The sequence below is a fragment of the Hyperoodon ampullatus genome (assembly GCF_949752795.1).
Source record: "Hyperoodon ampullatus genome assembly, chromosome: 7".
Classification (NCBI taxonomy): domain Eukaryota; kingdom Metazoa; phylum Chordata; class Mammalia; order Artiodactyla; family Ziphiidae; genus Hyperoodon; species Hyperoodon ampullatus.
Genome location: NC_136920.1, coordinates 87,011,845 through 87,027,621, shown reverse-complemented (window position 1 = coordinate 87,027,621; position 15,777 = coordinate 87,011,845). Strand labels below are relative to the sequence as shown.

The 15,777-nt window shown below is 53.0% G+C and overlaps 1 long non-coding RNA gene across 1 annotated transcript; it reads right to left on the bottom strand.

The window, feature by feature from the left end:
• Positions 1 to 764: 764 nt before the first annotated feature.
• On the bottom strand, positions 765 to 6,105 carry LOC307055942. Its single transcript, XR_013810990.1, has 3 exons — positions 6,027 to 6,105; positions 5,672 to 5,821; positions 765 to 1,011 (listed from the first exon to the last, which is right to left on the bottom strand). It is a non-coding gene; the product is annotated as an uncharacterized lncRNA (long non-coding RNA).
• Between the last annotated feature and the right edge of the window lie 9,672 nt (positions 6,106 to 15,777).

Genomic DNA, 15,777 nt, shown 5'->3' with positions numbered 1-15,777 from the left:
TCCTAGCAGGTGGGTGTGGAGCTGGGGCCACTAGCTAGACGGGATGAGGATGGCGCAGACCCTCGGGAATCCCTGGTTGAGGACCAAGCCTCTTGGCCGCTTCTCTTTGGGAGAATGGAGGGGGGCGAGCCTGGTGAGGGCCGTGCAGGAAAGCCGAGACGCCGGCACCAGGACCCGCGGGCCAGCGTCCGGTCCCGATGGGTCGTGCGCCCACGCCGCGCCGTGCACAGCAGGTTCCCCGAGTCAGGGGTCTGTGTGGACAAGAGTGTGAGGGTGTGAGCGCGCGCGTGTGGGTGCGGGCAAGTGATCGCGACGCGCTTCTCTTACGGGTTCGACACCCCCGGTCCTCAAAGCCCACCTTCCTCGGCTCCACCGGCCCCTCAAAAGCGCAGATTCCTGTATTTGAAGGTATATCGAAGGGGGTTGGCTTTTTTTTTTTTTTTCCTTTTCCACAGCAGTTCCCAAGAATGTAAACAAACCGAGGCCAGGACATCTGGGTTACACGTTTAATGAAAATCCGCCAGCGGGGCGGGGCGGGCCGAAGGTGCGGAGCTGCCCGGGGTGGGGACCGCGGCGAGGTGCTCTCGCATCCCAAGCGCGACCTCCCGCCTTCCGGGTAGCAGCCCAGATCCTTCCCCAGCTCCGAAAAGGAAGGACCGCTGCGGCTCGGCAAACTAACTCCCACCTCCTTAGGGCTCGGCTCCGCCCCCTCCTTCCCGAAACCCCGCCCCGAGAGGCCCCCGCCCCTCCCTCCTGGCCCCCTCCGCTGCGTCCAGCATCCGCGAAAGCCGGGCGGAGTGACCGTCTGCGGGCACCGGGCACCTCGACGGCGTGGGGACTCTCGGGTCTTATCTGGGCGCGTCAATTATGCGTCCAGCCCTCCTCCTGTTTCTCTCAAGGGAAGTCTGTTGACACCAAGTAGCATCTTCCCCGCCTGTGGTCTGAAGGAGTCCACATAGTCACTTTGGGGAAGCCGGGTTTGGGAGGCTTGGCCGGGAAGGGCTGTTTAATCTATCAGTGATGAATGAATGAAAAACGAGTGAGTCAATGGACGGGTAATCAGTAAACGGATGGGTGGATGGATGGCTCCCAGGAGGTGGCAGAGCAGACACAGACTACAGCGAGCTCGGTTCGCGGCGTCCAGGTTTCCTGGGGGGTTATGGGCGCTGTAACCCCTCCCACTCCACCGCTCCCGGGACGCGGAGCGCAGCTGACCCGGCTCTCACTCCCGGCTCTGCCCCGAGGGCTGGGAAGGGCCCCGGGGCGGGGAGCTGCAGTCTCTCTCCCATCCACTGAGACCCCCGAGTCTGCACACACCCGGGGACCCCAAACCTTAAGGAGGACCCAGAGGGGCAAGTGGGAGCCCGGGAGCCTGACCCAGGCCAAGAGTCAGAGAGAAAGCAAACGGGCCCCGGCGAGTGGAGGGAGCCGCTGGGGGAGGGGGAGAGGGGCGGCAGTCTACGAGCTCCGGCCGCCAGGGGAGCCGCTCGCCGCAGGAGCTCCTTTCAAGGGGAAAAAATGGATTTTTCGGCAGCCACAAAGTTTGTATTGTTGCACAAAGAGGTGCATTGATGAGGTCGGGAGGTCCGCGTGGCGATGACAATCTTGGGTCTGTTCCGCAGGCTCCCTACGCCTACCATTTGCCAGAGGGGCACAAACAGCCTCCGGCCGCCAAGCCCCGGCCATCCCGCCTCAGCACTCGGCTCTGATATTATTGACAAACACGGCAGGTCCAGGCGCCCGGGCCCCAGGAGCCAGGAGACAGGCCGGGCCCTGGGGAACCAAGGGTGCCCACTCCACCCGGGCAGCGATCTGGGTTCCAAGTGCTCAAGGAGAACTGCGCAGGAGAGAGCATAGGGCGGGTTTGAGGCTGGAAGGAGCAAGAGAAAGGTGAAAAGGGGGAGAGCACTGTATTTGTACTAACTTATTTAATATTAATAACAGCCCTAGGTGGTGGTCCATTTTGCAGATGAGAAACTGAGGCATTGAGAGGTTCATGTAACCCAACTTACAAGGGGGCAGAGCCAAGATACAAACAATAAGGGCAAAGTTGTGCTGCCTGCCAGGCGAGTTCTAAACACTCACTCCATCTTTACAACAGCCCTTTGAGGTAGGTCCTATTATAAAGCCAACGTACAGATGAGGACATTGAAGCACAGAGAGGTTAAGGAACTTGTCCAAGGCCACAGAGCTGGTAAGTGCAGAGCCAGAATATAAACCCAATGAGCCGGGTTTCCCAATGCGAATGTTCAACCAGGACGTTCCACTTGCAGGTATCGGGGAGGGGCAGGAGACCCAGTGGAGGAACCCTGACCATGTCCTTGCGAGGTGCCCGCACTGGGCAAAGCACCTGTCAATCCCAGCGCCAGGAGCACATCCCCGAAGACCCCTCGCCGCCCCACTCGAGACTGGCAGGGTCCCCCACTTTCCCTCCTTACGAGTCACCCAGACTCCTTGTTCTCGCTCCCCCTCCAACCAGCGTGCTGGTTCAGCCCACGCTGCATTCTGGGGGAGACTCCCCCCCAACCAGACGAAAAGAGACTGGTAGCCCCAGAATGTTCGCAACGGCGCGGCCCAGGGGCAGCATCTGGCCGGCAGGTCCTGAAACGGCGTTTCAAGGACACAGGTCTGTACTTTGCATGCTGTTTGGGGCGGCTGGGAGGCAGGGCGGCTGGAGATTTGGAAAGGCTGAATTCTCCCTTCCCCCAAAGCCCCCGTCTAGGCGCCGCCACCGGGTGAGGGTCCCGGCACCTGGCTGGTCTCCACCTCTTGTCAGCCTGCGCTCTCTGGTCAGTCTCGGACTCCCTTGGGATTTCCTCCTCGACGCCGCGTGGTCTGGGGACCCGGCCCCGGAGCGCCAGGGGCTCGGGGCGCAGAGACCCTCCCCCTCCCGGGCCCTCCCGCCGCCGCGGCCTCCCACGTAGCGTTTTGAACCCTCTTGGCGCTAAGGCAAGAACGAGCGTGGGGAGCGGGCCGGGCCAGCAGAGGCTCTAAATCTTCCTTCAATCTGTGAGTCGATGAAGTCTGAGAAACAAATTCAAAGCAGGCGCGCCTGCAGAGCCTTCCTGCAGAAATATTCCCCGGCATTCAAGCGCATCCAGGGGCGGCTCGAGCTGCCTTGTTTGGCTAAGGTCAGACGAGACTCGAGTTCTCCAATAAAAATAAATCTCAAATTAATTATGGCCTCGAGCGAGGGGCCAGACACTTGAAGCTGCAGTTGTGCAGTCTGGAGTTTTGGCGCTCGTTCGCCCATCCCTCCCCCGCGCGCCCTCCCCCACCCCCCTTGCCAGCTCGAATACCCGCCGAGGCCGCCGGACCGGAGGGGCCGGGAGGAGGGAGGACGAAAGGGGAAGGACCCGCCCGCGACGCCCTGCCAAGCCTGGCATCTTTCGGGGTTTCAAGTGACCGGAGGTCCCGAGGTCTGGAGGCACCCCAGGGACCCGGCTCCGGTTGTCGCGTCCTCCCACCCCCAACCCGGGCTGGGACCGAAGAAGCCCGGGAAGCCGCGTCTGGAAAGTCTTGACCGGGTCAAAAGGGCTGACATTGAGCGAGCCAAGACACGTTTCACCCCGCCGCTCCCCTCCCGGGGGAAGCAGGACTTCCGCATCTTTGAAAATATTGTCAAGTGCGGATGGTGCGAGGCAAGTCGCCCCACCACAGTTGCAATGAAAATGCTCCAAGTCCAAAGGTTCCCTGAGTACTCGCCCCCGTGGGCATGCTTTCTGCAAGTGACCTTAGACTCAGAAACGTGTGGTGGGCTCTTTTGTTGGTTCCCCCCCACAACCCCGACCCCCCGGTTGCTAGCTTTTGTTTTCAGTGCGGGTTTGGCTCCCTTGGCTGTGAGCTTCCCCTGACTTGAAAGCCAGCCTGGCGGAGTGGGCAGGATGGTACTGGGCATCAGCTCCTGGTCACCAGCCCTGCCCAGTCTGGGAAAGGGAGAGGCAGGACAGTCTCTGGTGAGCCAGGAAAGAGGGTGTGAGCAAATTCGTGGGCTGGGGTAACCAGCCCCTAGCTGGGCCAGGAGAAGGGAGAGGAGGGGGAGGGGAGAGGGCAGAAGAGGGGTGAGGAGAGAGAAGGGGAAGGATTCCCCCTCCCCAGCTCCAAGACCGTTTTCATCTGTAGCTGCTTCACCACAGGCTCTCTATCAATTTGTCTCAATGCAAACATTCGAAATATTCTCTTTGGCTGCTCGTGAAAACAATGTGAGCTGCCAGGATCAAACCATCTTTCCAGATGTCTGGTGGCAACCACATTAAACAGGGCAGACTTGTTTACTGTTGTGTTTGGTTTGGGCTGTTTTCCCCCTTCAGGATTTAAAAAAGCAGCAGCAGCAGTGGAGTGGGACATCAAACCCAGAGTTACATAAGTGGGCAGCCCTGCCCACTGCCATGCCAATGCGGGTCACAGGGAGACTCAGATTCCCTCAGAGGGCTCTTCAGAGTTGGGGGGCTCTTCTTTCTGGGTGGAGGACCTTGTGAATGGACAGGAGCGTCTAACAGAGGGGCTGGTATACATTAAAAGTCACGGCCCCAGTGCCAGTCAGTGAGTCACTAAGGGGTGACAGCTGTACCAGTGCCAGCCTCCTCCCCTCCCCACCATCTTCAAAATTACGAAATTGCCAGAAGCTTTGGTTTTACAGGCAGAAACAGAAAGTGCTGTTGAGTTCCACAGCTCAGACAGGAGGGCAAGTCCTCATTTTAATCTAGTTCCACATTGAGTTCTCCTTAGGGGAGAGGCAGCTCCTGCTAAAAGGAGTTGGGGATACTAGAGATGTTGGGGTGACTTACTGATCAGAGCAGTGAAGCCAATCTGTTATTTGCCAGGCTGGACAGGAGTTGGGAAGAGACACCTGGCCAATGTTTTGCCACAGAGGAGCCTTCTCAAGTACTAGGAAGACCGGGTGTAGAAGGGAGAGACGCTGGCTGGCCTGCGGTGGCCTTTAACGGCCTGAGTGTTTGCCCAGCACCAGGAAGGGGGCCTCTGGCGGTAGACTGGAGTTCTCTCTGCCTGAAAGAGGGGGAATGTGGCCGGGGGTGCCGGGTTTCTGGTCAGGTCCGTGTGGGAAGCGGTTTCCCCGCACCCTCCTGAAAGCCTTGTTGTCGTTTGAAGGTCGGCAGAGTCTGGGCTGAAAAGGAAACAATTCGGGGTTTGAAAGGATGTAATTCATTCTTCCTTTCCCTTTAACCTCTTTCCTCTCTGGAAAGCATGTGGAAACGCTGAAGGGAAGAGAGAGAGGGCGGGCGTCGGGGCCGAGGGGAGGAAAGGGTTAAGCCTGATTTCTTTTAATTGAACTCCAGAACTGGTGGCCCCAGGCAAAGGGGGGGACTGACCCCGCTAGCGGTAACCAGATGTGGCGGTCCCAGGGGAGCCCCCGAGCAGACCCCTGGATTGAGAAGCAGACAGGAGGTGGGGGGGGCCGGCCCGGCCCCCATCCCACCCCCACCCCATCCCCCCACCCCTCTCCCCCTTACGCGCACACCGAGTCACAATTGCTGGCAAGCTGCACCCGCCACTCCAGGTCTGGTCACGTTCAGACCCGTGTCTGTATTCGAACCCAAAATTGGAGCTGAATTGATGAGACTAATTTCGAGAAGGGGGTGGGGGGAGGGAGGGAGGCCAGCGAGCTCTCGGGCTCAACTGCTCCTGAAGAAATAAAGAATTAATAAGTCACCTTTTTCGCCGCTGTGGACACCCTTTTGAAAGTTTTTCTTTCCAATTGACTCGGATCTCCTCTGGATTTTTTCTCCTCTTTCTCCGGGTGGACTCTTAAATAAAAGTGAGAAAGTCCAAAGCGTGGTCTGGAGAGCGTGGACAAGGTAACCTGTTTCGGAGGAGGTCGGGGAGAAGCGAGTCAGGCCGAGAGCGCCCGGGGGTCCCCTCGCTGTGCCAACTGGAGCGGGCGGCGGCACTGCGGAAGGACCCCGGAGGTCTCCGGGTGGCGGGGCCCGACAAGGCGGGCCGAGGGGAGGTTGGCCTCACGGCGGGGTGGGGATGATGGTCTGGAGCCCCGGCCCCGGGGGTCTCACCCGGGAGAAGTCTGGGTCGGTGTGGGGATGTTGCCTGCTGTGCTTTGGAGACCCGCCGGCCAGCCTGGAGCGATCGTCTCTCCGTAGTGTAGGTTTCTTGGGGCCCAAGGTGGCATTGCATAGGCGGCTTTGACCCGAGTGCCAGGGCTTGGGCCATCGGGTTGGGGTATGTGCCAGGGAGTTGACCCTAGAAGGCGCGGAGCAGTGGCCTGGGGTGCCGCAGGTCCCGGCCCTCGGCGGGCGCCGGGACCTCCCCAGTAGCGGAGAGGCCGAGGCGCTCCTCCCCGCGTGCGTCCCTCCGCTCACAGCTCGCTGGGAGCCGAGTCCACGCCCCCGACTGCCGGGGTCCGTCCGAAACCGCCCCGAGTCCGCGTCGATGGGCGAGCCGCTCCGGGAGTCTGCGCGACTCCGCAGCCGAGGGCCCGAGTGGAAAAATTCCCATTGGATGCACTTTCTAATGGTTGGTCGGCTTCGGTCTGCGTCCGGATCTTCCCGGGCAGTAGGCTCCAGGTTATCCCCAGCCCGAGTAAACTCTCCCGCCCCCCGCCTCCCCCCTCCACCCCCGAAAAAGTTTGACTCCGGCTGGAAAAAACATTAATGAACGTATCTGTGGGAAGAAACGGAAAGTGAATGAGTCAGGAGGGCCACCTTCGGCCAACGGCCCCTGGAAAGGAAGGAGGCCAAAGGCGTTCGGTGTTGGACTTTGGGGGAAGGTGTGGGGGGAGGCATGCAGACTGCGGGAATCAGGGCGCGGGCGCTGGGCGTGGACCCCGGCATTGTTCCCAGCTCGCTCTTATCTCCCGGGAGCAAGTATCCTGTGTGCGCAGCGCATGAATGTATCTGGGCATCTCCGCGTGTATTTATATAGTGTGTGTGATGCGAAAAGCAGGACCCGCGGAGGGGAGGAAGAGGGGGTGTGAGTGGGGGAGAGGGAAGACGAGGGAGAGCAGAGGGGAGAGAAGAGAGAGGAGAGCGAGAGACAGAGAGAGAGAGAGAGAGAGAGAGAGAGAGATAGGACTTCCTCCCCATTCGCAAAGTGAAGTCACTTCCCAAAATTAGCTGAAAAAAAGTTTCATCCGGTTAACTGTCTCTTTTTCGCTCCGCTACAACAACAAACGTGCACAGGGGAGCGAGGGCAGGGCGCTCGCGGGGGGCACGCAGGGAGGGCCCAGGGCGCCAGAGAGGCCGCGCCGGGCTAATCCGAAGGGGCTGCGAGGTCAGGCTGTAACCGGGTCAATGTGTGGAATATTGGGGGGCTCGGCTGCAGACTTGGCCAAATGGACGGGACTATTAAGGTAAGCGACCGGGCGGTGGGCGCGGAGCGCCGGGGTCGGCCGGGGCGGCGAGGCGGCGGGCAGGCTGGGCGCGGGGCGCCGGGGTCCCGGAAGACGTGGCCACTCTCCCTTCCTTCCGCGCCCCGGCTTCGCGCCGTCTCCTCCCGCGCTCGGGTGGCGAGTCTCGCAGGCGGGGGCGAGCCGCCGGGCTCCCCGCCGAGAGCGATCTCCCCCGCACCCCTTGCCCGGAGCGGAGACCGGCCCCCTCCCACCGCGCTGCCGGCCGGGCTGCGGGCGGCGGCGGCGGCGTGAAACCCGCGGAGCCGGGCGCCGATCGCAGCCGGGGGCCGGAGACCTCCGGGACCACCACTCCCACCCGGCGAGCCGGGCACCCCGGCCCCGGCACTGGGCACCCTCCCGGCGGCCGGCTTCCTCTCCCCCGAGGCCGAAGACGGCGGGGGCGGGCGGGCAGCCGCCAGCAGCCCGGGCCCCTGCCGGGAGGGCCCAGGGACGGGCAAGTGGATTGGTTGCAGGCGGATCGGGGTGCGAGTGAGTGTGTCTGGGGGTTTGTGTGCGCGGGCTGCTCCAGATGGAAGCCCTGTTTACATGTCAGCGCGGGCCGGTTTCCCTTCCTCTTGGTACTTCTGTTGCCGGGCTCTCGGCGCTCGGGAGCTGCCGGCTCCTCGGGACTAACGGGCCGGCCTCGCCGCTCCTCCGCCGGGGCATCTTTTTCCCGGCCGGTCCGCGCCGCTCCGCACGCTCGGCTCCCGCACTCCGCGCCCGGGCTCCCACCGGCCTCTCGAAGAGGGTCCCGCGCCTGCGGAGCCGCTCCTCCTAAAGTAAGCGGCCCTGAGCCGGCGGCCCGGACGACTGCCTGCTACCCCCCAGCCCCTAGCCTCACCCCGCGCCTCGCGCCTGGGTCCACGTTGCCAAGTGCAGCCCAGAGGGACGGGTGAGGGTCTGGGTTTCACCGTAGACTTCACGAGGGTTGACTGCCTGCTCCCTCTGGAAGGGGGAAGTGGAGCCAGGAGCAGAGAGGAGGGACAGCCCCTAATGTGACTGGCCTTAAGAGGCCCGAGAGGAATGAATGGGACCAGGAGTTGGCTGCGAGGCTGTCCCCCAACACCAAGCCCAAGTCGGTCTGGAAAAGCTATTAGGCTGGTGAGGTGGGGACTGGCAGAGCCCGCCATTCCCAGAACCCAGAGGAATCAAATCTTTGCTCAGGGCTGAGGAAGAGGATGTTGGGCTTGGAGAATTCAGGAGATTTTTATCATTTGGGTGGGGTAGTGGTTTTTATTTTCTAAGTTTTTTTTTCTCTGAAAGTTTGAAATATGCTGACTTAAGTAAAAGGCACCAACAGCAGGAACTTGAAAATGTGGAGATGAGATTACTGATTGTATTGGGTTGAAGGGAGCCTCTGTGAGCCTGGGTTCCTCCAGTTTAAGGTGCATGGGTGAGGAATGGGTGAGAGGGCATTCCTGTAGGGAGGTGGTCACCCACCAGTCATTTCATGCCAGTTTCTCTTCTCATTGGTGGGTGCGTGCAAGTGTCTCAGTATCCCTGGTTTAGTAATAAGATGTTCCACTCTAGAAAACTTCCCTCACTAGGATGCTTGCCACTTACCCAGAAGGCCCCCAGCTGACCCGGAAGGGTGGTAAGATGGCTCCAGGGTCTTATGTGGACACCCTAAGGAGAAGTGAAGCAATATCTCCCCGATGCTCAGACCTCTTGGCACAGGCCCTGAGGGTAGGGAGGAAGCTGTGGTCTGTGAACCCAGGATGTGCTAACCTCTTTAGCTGCATACACAGGGATTGGCATGGCCGTCAATGAGAACAAGCTTAGACCAGGACCCTGGCACTTCATGCCGGGGTGGGAGTGACAGGATTCCTTCTCACCTGGTGATGGGAGCCTGTGAGTCCCATCCAGATCCTCCCCCGGAGCACCCTTGTCTCTGATCCAGGTTGCCTGGCTGCTCTGCTGGTGGGCAGAGCAGAGGCTTTTCAAGCAGGCTTCTGCACTGCCCAGCGTTCTGAAGGATTGAGTGTTTAGTGTATACTTTGGTATTGAAATTGTGTGAAAGCCACAGTTTCCTGTTCATGGGTGACCTTCGGATCTTGGGGTTCCCAGACCCCACTCTCACATTGGTTCAAACACTGTGTTTGGAGAAGGCAGTGGACAAGGAGAGGCCAGGGGACTTCTGGTCTCTGTGCAAGGATGCACAGTCCATTCAGCCAGTATGAGCTTCAAACTCTTTGTAAAAGTGAAATAGTGGGACTAAATTACCTCTACAATAGTGCCTTTCCAATCCTTTCAGTTCCTAAAATATCACGCTCACATGCTCTTGCAAGAACATGTACCTACATGTCCACGAAATCCAGTTCTAGGCTGAGAGAGGTCAGAAGACACCACATACCATGTCGAATTTGTAGACACAGATTCAGAATGTGTGTTCCCAGTTTGAATGGCCTTGACAAGTCATCTTTGACTAATTTTGGCATGTGATTTTTATGCACCTGCGTATTTCTTCCTCATATATGAAGCATACTTATATTTCAAAATACCTCTGGGTCTCATCACTGGGGAGCTGTTTGGTCCAGAATGCCAGGGAAGTCTTGATTCCTTTGCAGAAGCTTTTTACTTTGTGCATAATTTGCACAACTTCTTGTGATTACAAAATCTTAACTTCATCACCCTTGTTATAATAAGTCCTTCTGTATTACGCTCTCTTCTCCTCTCCAAGAATGTCTCCTGGGAAGGCTCCGAGCATCATGTTGGGAGCACCAAAATTTGCAGGAGGCCTTCTACTGTTCTTCTGCCACAGATAAGTTAATCTAAATATTAAACAACACCCTATACCACCCTGCTCCCCACAGAGATGGTATCAGTTGTTGAAAAGCACGTGATACTGTTTGCTGCTTTAAGAATGACCTGGTTTCCAAAACTGCACCTTAGTTCTAGGCAGTCTTCAACTGAATCTACTTATTTCATCTATGGAGGCTTGATTCAGTCAATGCACATGGTACCATTAAAGACGGGGAAACAGTCAGAGAAAATGCAGACCTGGTGAATGAAATAGGGAAATGAACTGGGGACTCCGAGTCAGAAAACCTGAGTTCATTCTCAGTTCTGCTGCTCTGTTGCTGCGTGTCCTATAGCAAGACACTAAGCTCCTGGAGGCTCAGTTTTCTCATCTATAAAATGGGGCCAAATACCTCCTTGCACAGTAAGGATTCAATAAAGTCTGGTACCTTCGTTGACTGTACATTAGTTGAATTTCTCCTTGGGGACAGGGCTTGTGGGGATCGATTGGCCAGAAAATTAGATCATAGGTATGGATTTATTATAATAGGTATTTCAGTAATGCTATGAATCTTAATTAGGGGTCTCTTATGTTCCAAGGCTCTGGTTTATGTGTTGAGGATAAAACAGGGGTCAAAACCCTGCTGGAATTTACACTCTGGCAGAGGTGACAGACACATAAATAAATAATTCTATGTCCAGGGTGATACAACTTCTGAAGAACAGTAAAGCAGGTTAGGGAATAGAAAGCAATGTGGCTGTATCAGCCATAATGGTCAGGGAGGATGCTTGCAATGAAGTGGCAGTTGAGCAGAGATACTATCAGCTTTCACCCTTTACCTCAGCATCACACAACTAGTACATGCTGGGAGAGCAAAACGGGAAAGGAGGGTTGAGGTGACAGCTGGGCTTTGAAAACCAGCAGAGTCCATGAGCCAGACTGGCCCAGGCTGCAGGTTACCACTGACAGTGCATGTCCAGACAGGAAACTTCAGGATGGGATCCCGGGAGAAAGCAGCAGAGAGATGGATACCCGGGAACAAAGACTTTACTTCTGTCATTAGAGGTGGATGCTGTCTTCACTCTGAGAGTGAACCGCTCACCCACCTGCATCTTTTAATTAACCTTCGTAGCGCCTAGATTCACGAGAACTCCAGGCGAAACAGGCTGTGTCTTTTTCTCTGTCCCGCGACCACATAGAATTGCCTCCCTCGGGGAGTTACCAGACGATGAATCCTATTTGTTTGTGAATAATTTCTACCACTTCGGCTGCTGTGCAACTTCAAGTTTTCAGGTTTGCAACTTTAGAGATTTAGAGATTATTTAGCTCCATATCCTCCTTTTATGAGAAGGGAAACTGAGGCCCAGAGTTTACTGAATTATCCAAGATCACATGGTTGACTAGTGGCAGAGCCAGGGTGAGAATGCAGGGCTCCTAATCCTCAGGCTAGTGTTCTTTCCACTGTACCATGAACATTTTATTTGCTTTCTTTACATTTTTATGAGTTATAGAACCCTGGAGGCAGTGTGTTTCTGTGTGTGTGTGTGTGCATGTGTGAAAGAGAAAAAGACAGAGACAGAAACAGAGATGCACAGAGAGGGACAGAGACAGAGAGATAAGCTTTTAAAAAATATCATGGAGAATCTGACTCTTTAGACTAAAGACACTTCTGTTATTTAATGAAAAATGTATTGCTACCATCTTGAATTATTTCCATAATTCATAAAAAAATCCCAAATTTCTGGATAGGATTTTTACATAATTTTTAAAAATTTTTCCAAAATAAACCCTTCTCTTTCTGTAGACAAACAAGATCTCCATAATCAGGAGACAACAAAAAATAGAGTATTTTACTTAAATAGCCAATAGGCCTCTCTACAGACCAGGGACAGGTGGGCTGAATTCCTATTTCAATTATTTTAATAATTGAATATTTGACTATTTAAATAAAATATATTCAAATGCATTAGAACATATCTTGTGGCCCAAGATATGTAGCCTGTGTATTAAGTAGGTCTTCAATAATAACCACAGTATGTAAGATTTAAGATTTCGATGTCTCTTTCTATTTGGGGTCAACCAGTTAATTTGGTATTGGTTTTGAAAGGTGGTTGATTTAAACCAAACCTCTTTTATAGAAATGTAATATTAGACAAATGCTAGCACTGAGTTGCCCCAGCCAAAAAAAAAAAAAAAAGAGTTGGGAAAATTTTATGATGATGAACCACCAGGCAGGATTTCAAAGGGTCTGAGGCTTTTATCCTCCCTCAAACATCAGAAAATATCCCCAAATTGTAAGTCAACACTCAGGCCATCGGCAAGGTCTTCATCTTCTGTGGGAAAAGTCTCATTCTACCTGAAGCTTGATAGAAAGATTTTCAGATTAGGGTCCAACTGTCTAGAGTTAGAATGAAAAAAAACCCTACTATTTTCATTCATTTTAGACATGCAGTTGCATTATGTAGGTATAGAATAATTTTTTTGTTTTGTTTAGTTTTGAATAACAAGACTTTCCTTTTTTGGCCTGTCTTGAAACAGTCTTTCTAAGTCTATCTTTTGTTTGTTGTTTTGTGACAAACTGAGAAGACTAAAGGCCATTGGCCACTATCTACACACACACACACACACACACACACAATCTCACAAAATCTTCAACCAGCCATAATAGCATTTTTGGAAATCTCAGAGCTGTGCAGGTGTCTTTCTCTCTGCAGAAGATTACACACTGTTTCATTTTCTGTTGCTTTAATGACATTTATCTATAGTGTTCATCCCATTCATGTGCTAATTCATCAGTGGGACAGCATTACTAAGTGATGTCACTCTAATTCTTCTACTGACCTGATAGACCCAGCATCAGTAGCCCACAGACTTTGAGGTGTTTCCCCGGAGGCAATGGATGGGGTGTGTCTATCCCCACATTATCACCTGTAGGACCAATATCTTGGACAGTTGACAGAATTACACAATCTATGGAATAACCCTTTTCCGTACAAAGCTAGCTGGCCTTATGGGAATTTGTCACCTTAGTCCCATTGGCATCGTAAGCTGATGCCAGCTGTAGCATTGCAGGTCAGTAGGTCTGCTGCATGGCTGTTAGGCAGGAACTGAACTAGGTATTAAATGCTATCAAGGGCTTCCCTGGTGGCACAGTGGTTGAGAGTCCTCCTGCCGATGCAGGGGACGCGGGTTCGTGCCCCGGTACGGGAAGATCCCACATGCCGCGGAGTGGCTGGGCCCGTGAGCCATGGCCACTGAGCCTGCGCGTCCGGAGCCTGTGCTCCGCAATGGGAGAGGCCACAGCAGTGAGAGGCCCGCTACCGCAAAAAACAAAACAAACAAACAAATGCTATCAAGACACCAGGCTGGTGGCAGAAGGGCTGCCGCCCTTGAGACAGAGCAGGAGGAGAAGCCGTGTGTGTGTGTGTGTGTGTGTGTGTGTGTGTGTGTGTGTGTTTGCACAGCAGGATGCAGTAGTGTTCTGCTAGCCTCAAGGAACGAAAGGGCAACTTCAACTGGAGAGACACAGGAAGACCGAATAATGAGAGTTATGTGTTTAGTCCCTTCTGTTTACAAAGTACTTTCATATACACCCTTGCATTTAATCCTCAAAGCAACCCTGTGGGAAGTAATATCATCACAACTCTGTTATATCGGGGAGAAATGAAGGTTCAGAAAGGTTAGGTAACTTGCCTAAGATGACAGCTAATAGGTGACAGATTTGGTTTTTAAGCCCAGGGCTTCTTTTTCCAGAATACTTGTTTTTTTTCTACGCACCAGCCACACTGCCTCTTGGCTTTGAAGCATGGGTAAGACTTGCACAGGAAGATATGGTTCAGGGGCTTTCTAGGAAAGTGGAATACTTTTGTGTGTGTTGGGGGGCATATGAAGGAGAAGGTAAGCGTGGAAATATTGGGTGGAATTACATTATGGACGACCTTAAATACCATAAGAAAGAATTTAGGTCTTACCAAATACATAGAAAGGAGGAATCACAAAATTTTTAATAGAGGGATGATCTAGGTAATTGTACAAATTTTAGAAGACTTCCTATTCTCACCCTGCTCCTTAAGAAATGGAGATGGAAGTGGCTCCATCACTTATCAGAGGCCATAAGAAGTGAGCAGCAGAAAGGATTAGAAAACCAGTGATAAATTCAGGCCCCCAGACCATGCTATCAGCTGTGTTTAAAGATGTTTGTTTATTAAATATGGAGTCAAGAGAGGCAGGAGAAACTCTGTTTCACCAGATCTCATAAAAATGTGATTATCCTTTCCCTCCTTTGACTGTGTGTTCTTTCGTAGTTGTTCTAGAGATTTCACCACAAGCTGTCTTTTCAACGGGGCCATCTATCCTGGGCTACCACTTTAGTTCCTTTTGAGAATGAGTCAGCAGAGAGTAAGTGAGAAGAGACAAAAGGAAAAGTTGTTTCCCTGAAACTCAAATCCAATTTCTATGGAAATTCAGACAGGTCTGACAGACTTTCATAGGTTTGCTGGGCCCATCACCTCACTTAGAAATACTGACATTTCTCCCAAGCAAACCAAAAACTCGGAGAGTTATCACCATCTTTCCAAGTAGGATCAGAGATTATGTGTTCAGATGCACTTTCAGATAATTCAGATCAACTTTATAACAGCTTCAAAATGGCTTATACCCACAAAAATGAACCAAAATACTGAATATTTGAGACATTTCCCATCTTCGGGGAGCAATGTGCCTGCCATTTAGATCATGATCAAAATTCCAGAGTATGTATTTTTTCAAGCCACTTCCAAGAAAATGCAGACTTGAAATGTGAAGTGTGTTCCCCACAGCAGGGCCCATTTTCTCAGTGCCATGCGTCCCAGGTAACAAAAGACGGTATGTCACATCCCAGTGCACACTTGCAAGCGGCCAGCATTACAGGTGTCACGGGAGCTTTAACTTTGCAATTCTAGACATATGTGGTTTTCTCGTGTCTACTGGAATCTAACATACCAGGAGCAGGGTTGTTAGGTCTGAATATATGGGAATTCACTGATTTTTCGTGGGAAGAAGTCTGAGAGTGAACAATTTTGCAATATTGTTCATGTAGCAGAAATGTGAAAACAAGCAGGTTAATATTATAAAATTACTCAGCTCGTGAGTTGTCAGTGCTTTTGCAATCTATATAGATGCATATACTTACATCAAAATGCTTATGCCTGAGAGTCCTTTTGTCTTCAGGTATTTATCACTTAATTCATACTCGTGCGTTTACTCATTCAACTAAGTGTTGAAAACTATTGCGAGGCACAGTGCTCCACAGAACTCCACACAAACGAACAAGAGCAGGATGCCTTCACTGTTTCTTCCAGGCTTCTAGAGAGTAGAAGTTTCTCTGCTTACTGATTTTAAGCTCTGACTATTGGAGTTTCCAAAAGAAGCAGTACTCACTGGGGGAATCTTTATTTGTGGCTTTTTTTACAAGGAAATGTAGGCACATTTTCCCAAGAGTAACACCCAGCTTATAATTTCCATTGACCCTTTATTCTTGGCGATACTAGTCCATTGTATGGACATTTTTGGAAGTCCAGGGCTTCAGCCAGGGAAACTCCTTCTTCTTATTATTCTCCCTTTCTCAGCTCTAGTTCTTCTATATATTAACATAAAGAAAAATGCCATAAGTAAAGTGAAAAGATAAATGAGAAACTGA